Source organism: Pinus tabuliformis, chromosome Q, assembly GCF_031772625.1.
Source record: "Pinus tabuliformis cultivar Carrire ecotype Pingquan chromosome Q, CPIR1, whole genome shotgun sequence".
NCBI classification, from domain to species: Eukaryota; Viridiplantae; Streptophyta; class Pinopsida; order Pinales; family Pinaceae; genus Pinus; species Pinus tabuliformis.
Window position 1 is genome coordinate 400,371,890 of NC_142296.1, and position 13,758 is coordinate 400,385,647.

The 13,758-nt window shown below is 42.3% G+C and overlaps 1 pseudogene; it reads left to right on the top strand.

Annotated features, from left to right (window-relative positions):
• The first annotated feature begins 363 nt into the window (after nucleotides 1–363).
• LOC149219883 (heavy metal-associated isoprenylated plant protein 45 pseudogene) lies at nucleotides 364–774 on the top strand (annotated as a pseudogene).
• The last annotated feature ends 12,984 nt before the right edge of the window (nucleotides 775–13,758 follow it).

Below are 13,758 nucleotides of genomic sequence, written 5' to 3' on the forward strand. Positions count from 1 at the left end.
CAAGCAAGAAATTGTCAAAACTCCCAAAAGAAAAGCCGAGTTGAAGTCTAGAGGGATGGAAATGTGTTTTAGAAGGGCAGACTGGGTGTTTGCAAGCAGCGCGGTGCATATAAACAGGGGCGTGGTGCACACACAGGGCGCGGCGCACACAGAGCCCACCCGCAGTGTAATTTTCTAACTGGCACGGCGCACACCCAGAGCACGTCGCACTGGGTTTGCTACGTGGCGCACAGAGCCCCAAGGCCGAAATTCATCATCAATTCATCAAAAACTCAATTTGTTTAAGCTCAATTCTTCTCCAAGGCGCTTCATTACGTCCATTGTGCTGGACAGGAGCCAGAGGAAATCATTCACCGGATTATCGAAATGGAAGTGCGCATGGAATACAATGGATGTGAACGAAAGGTACAAAAATCTTTGTCGAAGCTCGAAGGAGTGGACGCGATCGACATAGACATCCAGCAGCAGAAAGTGACAGTGACCGGATATGCCGATCAAATGACCGTTTTATATGTTGTGAGAAGTACTGGTAAGAAGGCCGAATTCTGGCCTTACCCATATGACAGTCACTACCTTTCTTATGGTCCTCAATACCATTATGAGCAAATTAGTGCTCCTGCAGCTTCCACATATAGCTACGAAACACATGGATATAACAATGGGACTGTCGATGACTACTATTATTCTGAGCTTCCTTCTTCCTCTACAGTCATGAATGACAAAGTAGCCAGCCTGTTCAATGACGAGAACCCACATGCCTGCAGTGTTATGTAAACCTTTACGGTGGCTTGTAAATATATATAGGAGAAGTTCGTTTTATATCCTATTTTTAATGATCAGCACCCTCCTTTGGTTGACCCGGAAATTGGAGGGTTTAACACAATATCATTGACAATGTGCCTCCAAAATCAGCTTTCTTGCTTCAAAGAGTAGACAAGATTTACAATTTGGCTTCCGAGATCTCCTTTGCACTGTTGAAACTAGAAAGTCATCGACAATCAGCATGAGTAAGAAGCGGAGAAAGAAGCACGGCAGACAGTTATTACGGCACCACAGTGAATGCTGATCGAAATTCAGCACTTTTCTGTCATTTTGGCAGCAAATATTAGTTCACTATATTCTGTCATTGAAGCCACTGTCTTACTTCTCTTAAAATTGTTGTCAGAGTTTCTTACATAAGCAGCGGTTAGTGCACAACAGTGAAGTGAACGATCAACATTCTTTGTACCCGCCAAACCGAATGTTCTGAAGAATTCCAGTACAACAAGAACAAGCTCAGCAACCATTGCAGGTGTAGATACAGCTTCCATTAGTACTTCTAAAAGATATATTAGGCAAAGAAGCCCTCAAAAGAAGTTTGCTGGAAGTAATCCAAATTCAAAAAATGGAGTTCAAGAAAGCATTGAAAGGGCATCTCATCATTTATTATCAAATTTAACACTGCTAGCCAATTCACATGTTGAGAGGGATGTGGAAACTGAGAGATCTAATTTTATTCTAGTATCCTCTGAAGTTGTAGAGGGAAGGCTTTGTAATGATGCTTTTAAAAGTACTCCTGATGATTATGATGAAGTCAACACCCTAGTATTAGATGAAAAATGGAAAAGGTCTGACTCTCATATTCATATCACCAAACGTCCTTTTAACATTCCAACCTCTTGCTCAAACTCATCACAGATTGACAATAAGGCTGATCTTGAAACTTCCTTGGTTGCATCAATAAAAAATGGTTGCATCACGGATTCTGAAGATCTATGTCATCCAAAAGAGTTGGAAGAACATTCAAGATCATTTGTTCAGATACCCTCACAAACAAGGAGAAAAGCAAAACATGAAACTGCATCTGAGGATAATAATAGGTATTTAGGTTCTCAGGAATCAACTATCACGCCTGTAGTATGTAATCCAGCTGGTGGTACCATGATGACAGGTGCTTCTCATTTTGTTTCCTTGAATGATAGAGATATAAGCACATCATCTCCTATTAAGGCTTCAAATTTTGATATTCCTCGCAGTAATGGCTATAACTCTGGAATAATTGATGACAGAACTGAGGGGTTTTCTTCCTCTGGCCTAATTTCTACCACTTGTTCTACACCTCCTTATAAAGAATATAGCATGGATAAGGATGGAATTTCGATGGCTGGTTTGCAAGCCAGTGAGCAAACTTATGAAGATTGTTTTAAAATAGAAAAATCAAAATGCTTGGAAAATCTTCAAAAGATCAATCTAGCTCTAGGAATAATATTGATACAGATGCTGGGGCGTGCTAATTCTATGAAGACAAATAGTGGCAGGATCGTATGATTATGGTTGCTAAAGCATTCGAAAATGAGAATTTTAGTGCATTCGATCAAGTTCGGTATCCTAAAATTCGATATGCAGGAACGTTTCAGTGTGATGGAGAGTTAAAGCTTCCAGGCTCATTATCTTGTTTCCCCACCAGATATCGATAGAACGTCAGGATAATATCTTGTACACAATGGGATACAAACATTTGCATGCAATGAAACTATAAAATTCGGTCATGTTACATTTTTTTGGAACAACAACCGGTCCGGATATTTTAACGAGGAACTGTAGGAATATGTGGAAATGCCAAGTTCAACCAAAAATGAAGGCCTTGGAAATTGCTGAAAGAACCAGAGATGCCATATTGAGTGGCCGTTATGATCAGGTTCGTGTGAATTTTCCAAATGGTGATATGGTAGGGCACACTGGCGATATAGAGGCAACGGTTGTTGCGTGTAAGGCTGCTGATGAGGCTGTAAAGATTATTTCTGGTGCAATAGAACAAGTTGGCGGCATCTACCTTGTCAAGGAAGATCCTGGAAATGTCGAGGATATGGTGAAAAGAAACGGAAACAGGTCAACCGGCAAAGGGAAGGTGAACAGTCAAAAAACCAAAAGCCAAAATTAGAATGCAGAACATCTACCGCGGCAGGGAGATAAGAACGCTCGCCCATCTTTGTCCTCGATCATGATTTCATGGGATCCACGTTACATTTTTTGATTTTTAATTGGTCACCAGAGAAAAACAAGATGTAACGCTGCTCCTTTTTTAGAGCAGAGCTTTTCCTATTTTCATGATTTTAGGTGAAACTGCCCCTGATTCTCATCGATTCGTTTTCCCCAGCTATGAGTTATATATTGTATTGAAAATCATTTGTGAGGGGTTCTGAGTTCTGGGAAACGGTGGAGGAATAACTCAGTGTTTGGCTGTACAGTTTGACAGAGAAATAATTAAATGGTGCAGCTCTGATTTATAAGATTCTTGCGGTATGAGTTTTGGCATGTGTTTTTTCTCTCTGTTTCATATGTATCCTGTGATGTTTTGCAGTTCATTCATGATCGTTTCCAGCTGAATACTTTTAAGTGAGAAAGGTAGAATTCAGTCATTGCTCTACCTTGAGGAAGTGTTCAGTCTTTATGTGTTTTCTTCTGTCTGGAAAGGATTCATACATTAAATGCCCTTTTCAGCTTTCTTAAACAGTCTTTTCACCCCATTTAAATTCAATTCGATTGCTAAAACCTCATGCTTATCTCGCCTTATGGAATATCCTGTGCCTTTGGTTAAATCTCTGCTTATGCTGTCCTTGTCCCATACAGCCCAGCAACTTAGTCATTTAATCAAATATCCCTCATTCAAATTCATTTACTAGCCTAAAATCAGTTCCCAATTTAAGTCATCTCGGACTCTATTGATCATTTTATCGAGATAGACCCGGAGAGAGCCCTCTCCTATCCTCGTAGGGCTAGCTACGAGGCTGAGCTTGGTTTGATGTTGCCTTGAACCTCTCCTTCCTTCAGCCTAAGGCAGATTTGAGCGCTAAGATAGTGGCGACTCCACTGGGGAGCAAGTTTACTTGTAGATTGTCGTGCCCCAGTTCATATCTCAAGTTTCGATCTGATTGTTTATGGTGGATGACGATGAGACACTGGAAACGCTGAAAGCATTCACCTGGCAACTCCATTCACTGAAGAATCCAGTAATTGGTGCTTCATGGTGACTCCACTGCAGAGAGATCAGTAGCTTTGACATTTTCAAGATGGATCGGATTGCAAGAAGATACGCTCCCATGAGCCGAGATCACATCCCAGGTTTTCCAAATAAAATGCCCAAGGTAGATTGGTCAAAGAATTTGCCTATGTTCAGAAATGTGGAAGGTAATGACACTGCTCTTCATCTGGTGAAATTTCACATTCACGTGCATAAATTAAAGATCAATTTTCCTGAAGACTGTTTGATGAAAATGTTTATGGCTACTCTGGAAGACGAAGCCCGATCTTGGTATGAAAGTTTGCCACCTGCTTCCATTTATTGTCTAAAGGATTTTCATTCAATATTCTTTGAGAAGTATAAAGAATCTTATCCATCATTAAATTTAGTTCAGGATTGTTGCAAGCATGCTTATGGTTTTATTGAGAGCCTTGAAAAATACTATGAGGATGATAATTTTATGGACGAAGAAATCATGGAAGCATTGTATGAAAATCCGTTTCAGCAGCCTACAGAACTCTTAGAGGAAACTTTGCAGCAGGATCAAAATCAGCAGGTTAAAGATTTCCATATGACTGAAAATGATGAAAAAAGAAGTACTATTTCAGATCTGGTTGAAATAAATGAGGATACGCAGGAAAATGATGTTCCAATCTCCGAAAATGATGATGATAAACCAGATCGAGAGACGGATTGTGATGAGGAAAAACATGTTGTTCCAGATCTCATAGAAGAGAATTGCATTGTTGAGGCTGCCTCAAATGAAGAAGACAGAGTTACAGGCCTAACTGCCCTCATCTCATCAGAACACAGCCTTCCTACCAAGGTAATCCAGTCAATTCATGAACAGCAAGAGGATATCTTTGTTCAAGTAGGTGAAAAAGTTTCTCTGGATGAATTTATGATAGATGATAGAGATGTCATGCTTGAGTTTCAAGAATCATCTGAAGTTGCTTTTCTCATGATTGATGAATGTGATGAATGTAATGAGAATCTGGTTGTCATATCATGCCAAGATGATCAGAAATATATTCAGACTATAGCTGACCAGACCATTATGGATTCCATTTCAGATTCTTCTTCATATGTTTCGTGTTTTGAAACGTTCTTTGAAGAGGAAATATGCTCATCTACTTGTTCAGAAATTTTTGAAGACCGGGAACGTGCTCTTATTTATGAAGAAAAATCAGAAGCAAGAGAAAAAGACATCTCATTTTCTCAGCAGGAGGTGGCAATGGCAAATCTTCATGTTTTTCAAGATCCTCTGGCAACTTTGTTGCAGCCAGCAGTAAAGGTGATTATTGTAGTGTTCAGTGATGAAGGAGATCATGGTAAATTAGCTTTTTGGAGACCCAGTTACAAGCATCTACTGTTGACCAGAAGGTCTGATAGGAAGAATCAGTTAAAAATCCATCTTCTTGATTGGTTGCATTGGCATTTTGATATAGTTTGAGGATATATTGCCTTGTAAGAAACACAGGTGGCCATGTACTGCCACCAAGATTTAAGTTTTAAGTCCAGGTCTTCACCATTTTGAGTTAGTTTGTTAGAGTCAAGTTTTTCAATCATTTCAGTTCGCATTGAGTCAGTTTGAGTCAAGTTTCAGTCAATAAATTGAGTCATGTTGGTTTATCGGAATAATGGACTCCATAGCCCAATGGATGAAGGCACTGTCTAGCTCTTTTAGAGATCTGTTGTTCTTGGCACCTCCACGAAGTGGCAGCTGCCATCCCAATTGGAGCCAATGTTAGACTCAGTCTTGTCAGTCCTTTGTCAGAGTCAAATTTACCAAGGTTCATTTCTCGTCATTTGCAGTCATCAAATGCCATTTTGGTCAAAAAGAGTCATTTTAATTCTTGAGTCCAGGGTTTTGTCTCCAGAAGTGTGAAATAACGCTTGTAGGCCAGAGAGAGGTTCAATAAGTTTCTTATTTCAAGAGTTTCATCATTATTAATGCTCAAAGATATTCCTTCTTCAAAACTCGGTTTTGAAGAAGAAATTGTCAAATTTGTTTTATGATACGCTCCATTCACAAAATGAACTCTTGGCAAATCATCCTAATTGTCGAATATACAACACGCTCAGCAGTTTGGTGGAGTTTGATGGTTATTATCTTGAAAGCGAACCATGTGTGGCTTGTAGCTGTCCAGAAGTGCCTTATACAAGGATGAAGTTGGACAATCTGAAATCTGAGACCAAGTTCATAGACAACTGAAACATTGTCAAATGCACAGGTAGCCACACTATCCAGAGTGTCACGATGACTGTTCATGTTGCTCGCCGGTCAAAATCAGATAAGTGCTCAATTTATATTACAATAATAGGCCTATTTGCACTACAACACCATGGCACACATTGGGTGGGATTCATGTTTGCACCAATGGTTTTGACTTGGCTACTATGCATCAGAGCGATTGGCCTCTATAATATTATTTGCTGGAATCCACATGTACATCGGGCACTCTCTCTATATTACATGTACAACTTTTTGAAAAAAGGCACAACGAGGAAGTTGGATGTCCTTGGGAGGCATTCTATTGTGCATCACTGGTTCAGAGGCAATGTTTGTAGACCTCGGGCACTTCTCACAATTATCAAGCAAGAAATTGTCAAAACGCCCAAAAGAAAAGCCGAGTTGAAGTCTGGAGGGATGGAAATGCGTTTTAGAAGGGCAGACTGGGTGTTTGCAAGCAGCGCGGCGCATATAAACAGGGGCGCGGCGCACACACAAGGCGCGGCGCACACAGAGCCCGCCCGCAGTGTAATTTTCTAACTGGTGCGGCTCACACCCAGAGCGCAACGCACTGGGTTTGTTGCGCGGCACACAGAGCCCCAAGGCCAAAATTCATCATCAATTCATCAAAAAATCAATTTGTTTCAGCTCAATTCTTCTCCAAGGCACTTCGTTACATCCATCGTGCTAGACAGGAGCCAGAGGAAATCATTCACCAGATTATTGAAATGGAAGTGCACATGGACTGCAAATTGATGTGAACGAAAGGTATAGAAAGCTTTGTCAAAGCTCGAAGGAGTGGATGCGATTGACATAGACATCCAGCGGCAGAAAGTGACAGTGACCGGATATGCCAATCAAATGACCGTTTTAGATGTTGTGAGAAGTACTGGTAAGAAGGCCGAATTCTGGCCTTACCCATATGACAGTCACTACCTTTCTTATGGTCCTCAATACCATTATCAGCAAATTAGTGCTCCTGCAGCTTCCACATACAGCTACGAAATGCATGGATATAACAATGGGACTGTCGATGACTACTATCATTCTGAGCTTCCTTCTTCCTCTACAATCATGAATGACAAAGCAGCCAGCCTGTTTAGTGACGAGAACCCACATGCCTGTAGTGTTATGTAAACCTTTGCGGTGGCTTGTAAATATATATAGTAGAAGTTCGTTTTATATCCTATTTTTAATGATCAGCACCCTCCTTTGGCTGCCCCGAAAATTGGAGGGTTTAACACAATATCATCGACATTCTGCTTCCAAAATCAGCTTTCTTGCTTCAAAGAGTAGACAAGATTTACAATTTGGCTTCCCAGATCTCCTTTGCACTGTTGAAACTAGAAAGTCAGTGACAATCAGCATGAGTAAGAAGCAGAGAAAGAAGCACGACAGACAGTTATTATGGCACCACAGTGAATGCTAATCGAAATTCTGCACTTTTCTGTCATTTTGGCAGCAAATATTAGTTCACTATATTCTGTCATTGAAGCCACTGTCTTACTGCTCTTAAAATTGTTGTCAGAGTTTCTTACATAAGCAGCGGTTAGTGCACAACAGTCAAGTGAACGATCAACATTCTCTGTACCCGCCAAACCAAATGTTCTGAAGAATTCCAGTACAACAAGAACAAGCTCAGCAACCATTGCAGGTGTAGATACAGCTTCCATTAGTACTTCTGAAAGATATATTAGGCAAAGCAGCCCTCAAAAGAAGTTTGCTGGAAGTAATCCACATTCAAAAAATGGAGTTCAAGAAATCATTGAAAGGGCATCTCATCATTTATTATCAAATTTAACACTGCCAGCCAATTCACATGTTGAGAGGGATGTGGAAACTGAGAGATCTAATTGTATTCTAGTATCCTCTGAAGTTGTAGAGGGAAGGCTTTGTAATGATGCTTTTAAAAGTACTCCTGATGATTATGATCAAGTCAACACCTTAGTATTAGATGAAAAATGGAAAAGGTCTGACTCTCATATTCATATCACCAAACATCCTTTTAACATTCCAAACTCTTGCTCAAACTCATCACAGATTGACAATAAGGCTGATCTTGAAACTTCCTTGGTTGCATCAATAAAAATGGTTGCATCACGGATTCTGAAGATCTATGTCATTGAAAAGAGTTGGAAGAACATTCAAGATCATGTTAGGGTCCCACCCTAACCCCCTTATTTATGTCATGGGATCATGTCATAGTTAAGAGTCAATAAAGCCCATATTAATATTTGTAAGTGGTTAACTCGCAATTAATGACGGGACCACAGTTAGTTGCAAATGGGCCATAGTATTAGATAGATGGTATTAATAAAACCCACGGTATTGGCCCGTGGTATTGCATGTATGAGTCATATATAAAGGATAGAGACTCCCTGCAAGGAGTATCGTGTCTTATTTTGTAATCGAGCTCTGCTCTATTGGAGGTTGCCTCCTCGAAGAGGCAAGTGAACATTACTCTCTGAATAATAAAATCATTGCTATTCTGTGTTCTGGGTATCTTTTCTTCGCATATTCTGTATTGGGTATCATTTTGCAGGTTAAGAGCATAACAAGTGGTATCAGAGCACTTTCCAGGGCCGGTGGGATCACCAATTCTTAGCAAAAAAAAATTTGGCTAGAGACGTGTTCCGGCGTCTTTAAACCATGGGATCTATCGTTGAGCGCATAAACCTGCGGATTTGGGGAGGCATGCACGCAGGAAATACAAGAGGTGGTCACGTCTATTGGACTCCCTTGTAACCCCTGTGGGTACCTCTTCGAGTAGTAGCGCATTAGACAGAACCGCGCACGGACTGTCTTCCACGTACCCTCTGGGTATATCGGAAGCCCCTAGGCTCCCTTGAAACCTCGCCATAGATAAACCGTCGGCCGTCTTGTGGCTACAGTACACCAAGAACAGCACTCGGAGAGATTACTCGCCCGTACGATAGGGTAGTCGGGTTGTACGGCTAAGGGTACGGTCGATCCTCCTTAGTTAGAGCCCTAAAACATTGGGTTGAGTACTACTGCCAGACCCTTATGTATATTGCGATCTGTAGCACCTGACATTCCTCAAGACCATAGTTCCCTTTTCTATCGGGGGATCGCACATCATCTATTCCAGATCCGCTGGTGCAATGGGGTGCAGAAGCAGCCAACATCAGTCCCGCAGTCTCGAGTTCGCAGATCAGTCATTCTGATCTATTAGAGCCAGCCGATCCGCAGCAACAGTCTGTTCCGCCACCCAGAGCTATCCGATCCGCCATTCAGATCTCTCAGATCCACCAGATCGGAGTTGTTGTGAAGGGTTCCTATACTGAGGTATAATTTTTGCAGGACTTTTGGCCGCATTGACATTTTGAGGATTTGGCGACTGCAGTATTGATCAGGACGGAGTAAAACTCCGTTAGGAGTTTTTAGAAAAAAAAAAAAAAAAAAAGGTCTGAGATCTTCCCGGGCGCTTATTAGTGATCTAGCCCATTAGAATCAGGACGACGAGCTGAGCACGGTGGTACCATTCAATTATTAGTGAAAATTTTTAGGCGGTCCCAATTTTTCATCAGGCTGGTGTATGGTAGAAACTAGAGCTCAAGCAATGGCCAATGAAAGACTGGACAAACTTGACGAATCCATCCAATCCATCAATAGGTAGCTTACCGAACTATCTCTCCAGGTCCAGCAATTACTCCCGAAGGGCAAGGGGCAAGCCCACGAGGAGGCGTATAATGACAACGAATACAATGAGGGTGAGTCTAGCCACTCTCCTCACGTCTGGCACACCCACCCACCACCCAGTCAGCGACCTCCCAAGTTATATATGCATAAATTTGACGGTTCTCACCCGTCCGCATAGATAGCACAAATGGAGCAGTATTTCAAACTGAATCATATCTTAGATGATGCGACTAAGCTTATGTTGGGGAGCATGTACTTGGACAATGAACGGTGGCAATGGTGGGAATGGCATCAACGTTGCAATGGACCTTTTAAGATTTGGACCCAATTTACCAAAGCTCTTCGAGACCGCTTTGAACAGGAGGACTCTTTTTTGGGTCGTCTTACTAAGCTCTGATAGACAAGTACCGTGGATGAATATATTACAGCTTTTGAAGCCTTAGCCTTCCGCACTTGGGGTCTCTCAAATGATTTCTACACGGAATGTTTTATCAGTGGTCTTAAAGAAGCCATCAAAGCTCAAGTCTTACTGCACCACCCTCCCACTTGGACAGAGGCTTGCAAGGTAGCCCGTAACGTGGAACGTGCATTAGCAGCCCAATACAGTCGCCCAAATTTCCCCGCTAAAGGTCGTCTCCCACAGGCTCACAACACGACTCAAACACTTAAGGTCCAAAAGGTGTCACCTACGGAAATGGCCGAAAGAAGGAAGCAAGGACTATGTTACTACTGTGATGAAAAATACTCCCCAGGTCATAAATGTAAGCAACCCAAATTTTTTCAAATAGATGCCACTGACTACAGCTCAACAGAGGAAGATCCACCACTTGAGGAACATGAGGCGCTAGAAGAAGACAACACAAAGGAGAATGTCTCTGATGAACCAGTTATTTCGCTGCATGCATTGGCAGGGATTTCTTCCCCTCAAACTCTCAAAATCAGGGGTTTTCTTAAACATCACCCAGTAGTAGTCTTGATTGATAGTGGAAGTACCCATAATTTCATCCATCAAAAAATCACAGAAGCAGTGCATTGTTTTGTACGAGCAGTTTCTAACTTCCAAGTCCAAATTGCGGATGGGGGCACAATGAAATGTGAAGGCCGCTATGAAAATGTCAAACTTCAAATGGGGGATTATCACTTAAAAACCCACATGTTTGCCATACACATGGGGGGTTGCGACATTGTCCTAGGCGCTAAATGGCTCTGCACGCTTGGGCCAATCACAATGGATTTTCAGGAGTTATATATGAGTTTTAAGCATAACAACTACACACATACCCTCCGTGGACTCCAGGCGGGAGCCCCCTCTATCATCAGCTCGCATCGGATGGAAAAATTGTTAAAAAAGGGCAATCATGGAGTGGTAGCTCAATTTAATGCCATCCAGGTTGTCGAAACCAAGTCTTTGCCAATTCATCCTGAGATGCAACAGATTTTAAATAACCATCTGTCGGTCTTTAACAAGCCTCATGAGCTTCCACCCTCACGAGGGGAACATGATCATAGCATCACCTTGGTTCCAGGGGCCCAACCCCCAAATGTGCGGCCATACAGATATCCGTTCACCCAAAAGAATGAAATAGAAAAAATCATCAAGGAACTTTTGGAAGCAGGTGTCATTAGTCCCAGCATTAGTCCTTATTCATCCCCAGTGGTCATGGTGCTCAAGAAAGATGGGGAGTGGCGGATGTGTCCTGACTTCAGGGCCCTCAATAAGTTGACAGACAAAGATAAATTTCCCATTCCGGTGGTTGATGATTTGCTGGACGAACTCAATGGGGCTCAATTCTTCACTAAGCTGGATCTTCGCTCAGGCTACCACCAAATTCGCATGAAGGAAGTCGACATTCCCAAGACTGCTTTCCAAACTCATGAAGGCCATTATGAGTTCCTGGTCATGCCATTTGGTCTTTGTAATGCCCCCTCTACTTTTCAGAGCCTTATGAATCACATTCTCAAACCATATCTCAGGAAATTTGTCCTTGTCTTCTTCGATGACATCCTCATCTATAGTGGCACTTGGGCTGCACATCTTCAGCATGTAGATCTACTCTTACACCTGCTCTGCAAGCATAAATTATTTGTCAAGATGTCCAAGTGCTCGTTTGGCATGGAAGAAGTTGAGTATTTGGGCCACATTATGGGGCATGAAGGTGTCAAGGTGGACCCCAAAAAGATCCAGGCAATGCAAGAATGGCCTCAACCTAAAACTTTGAAGAGCTTGAGAGGATTTTTGGGTCTCACAGGCTATTATCGTAAATTTGTCCGCAACTATGGCCGCATAGCGAAGCCCCTCACTCAACTCCTAAAGAAAAATTCCTTCTTCTGGAATGAGGAAGCACAACAGGCATTTACCGCTCTCAAAAACGCCATGTGTTCCACTCCAGTCTTAGCACTACCTGACTTCACCAAATCCTTTGTCATTGAATGTGATGCTTCGGGGACCGGTATTGGGGCGATCTTAATGCAGGAAGGGCGACCTTTGGCCTTCACAAGCCAACAACTAAGTGGGAGGAATCTGGGCCAATCTACCTATGAAAAAGAAATGATGGCCATCTTACATGCCGTCGAGACCTGGCGACCTTACTTATTGGGGCGACGTTTCCAAATCCTCACAGATCATCACAATCTTAAATATTTTTTGGAGCAACACCTATCCTCCCCACAACAAAATAAATGGCTCGCCAAAATGCTGGGATATGATTATGAGATCATTTACAAGAAAGGGAAAGACAATAGTGTAGCAGATGCATTATCTCGCCAATTTGAGGAAGAAAGTACTCTGCTAGCAATTTCCCTCCCCATTCCAGAATGGATTGAAGAGGCTTGCAAGGAATGGTTTTCACACCCCGAGCTATCCCAACCCATTTCTCAATTGCAGGTAGATCCAAATTCCACCAAGGGCTACTCGTGGCAGGATGATATTCTTCGCTACAAGGACAGAGTCGTAATATCCCCAACATCCACCCTCAAAGGTCGCATTTTGGCAGAATTTCACTCATCGCCCATTGCAGGACATTCGGGCTTTCAGAAGACGTATGCTCGCACCAGAAGATCATTTTTTTGGACAGGCATGAAAAAGGACATCCTTACTTTTGTAGCAGAATGCGATGTCTATCAACGCCACAAAGGGGAAACAGTCAACACACCAGGCACATTACAACCATTGCCCATTCCGACATCCATTTGGATGGAAATTTCTATGGATTTCATTACAGGTCTTCCAAAGTCCGGGAACAAGTCAGTCATCATGGTGGTTGTGGACCGACTATCGAAGTATGCTCATTTCTGCGCCCTACCCCACCCATTTACACCAACTTTGGTCGCTCAATATTTCATGGATCAGATTTTCAAATTCCATGGAATGCCCACTTCTATTGTGTCCGATCGCGACCTGATCTTCACCAGTAATTTTTGGCAGGAACTCTTCAGGATACAAGGCACTCAACTAAAACTCAGTACTTCCTATCATCCGCAAACGGATGGTCAAATTGAAGCCGTCAACAAATGTCTAGAAACCTACCTTAGGTGTTTCACTTTAGAAAAGAAACACCTTTGGGTACAGTGGTTACCTCTGGCTGAATGGTGGTATAACACCAACTATCATGCCACCACCAAAATGACTCCCTATGAAGCAGTATATGGTCAACTTCCACCTTCCCCTACTTCTTATCTCAAGGGGTGCTCCAAAGTACAAGCAGTGGATCAACTCCTACAACACCGCGCAACCATGCTCGCCCATCTTAGAGAGAATCTTCATCAAGCTCAGAACCGCATGAAGCAACAGGTAGACTAGCATCGCTCAGAGCGCCAATTTCAAGAAGGGGATCAAGTCTTTTTAAGGCTACAACCATATAAGCAA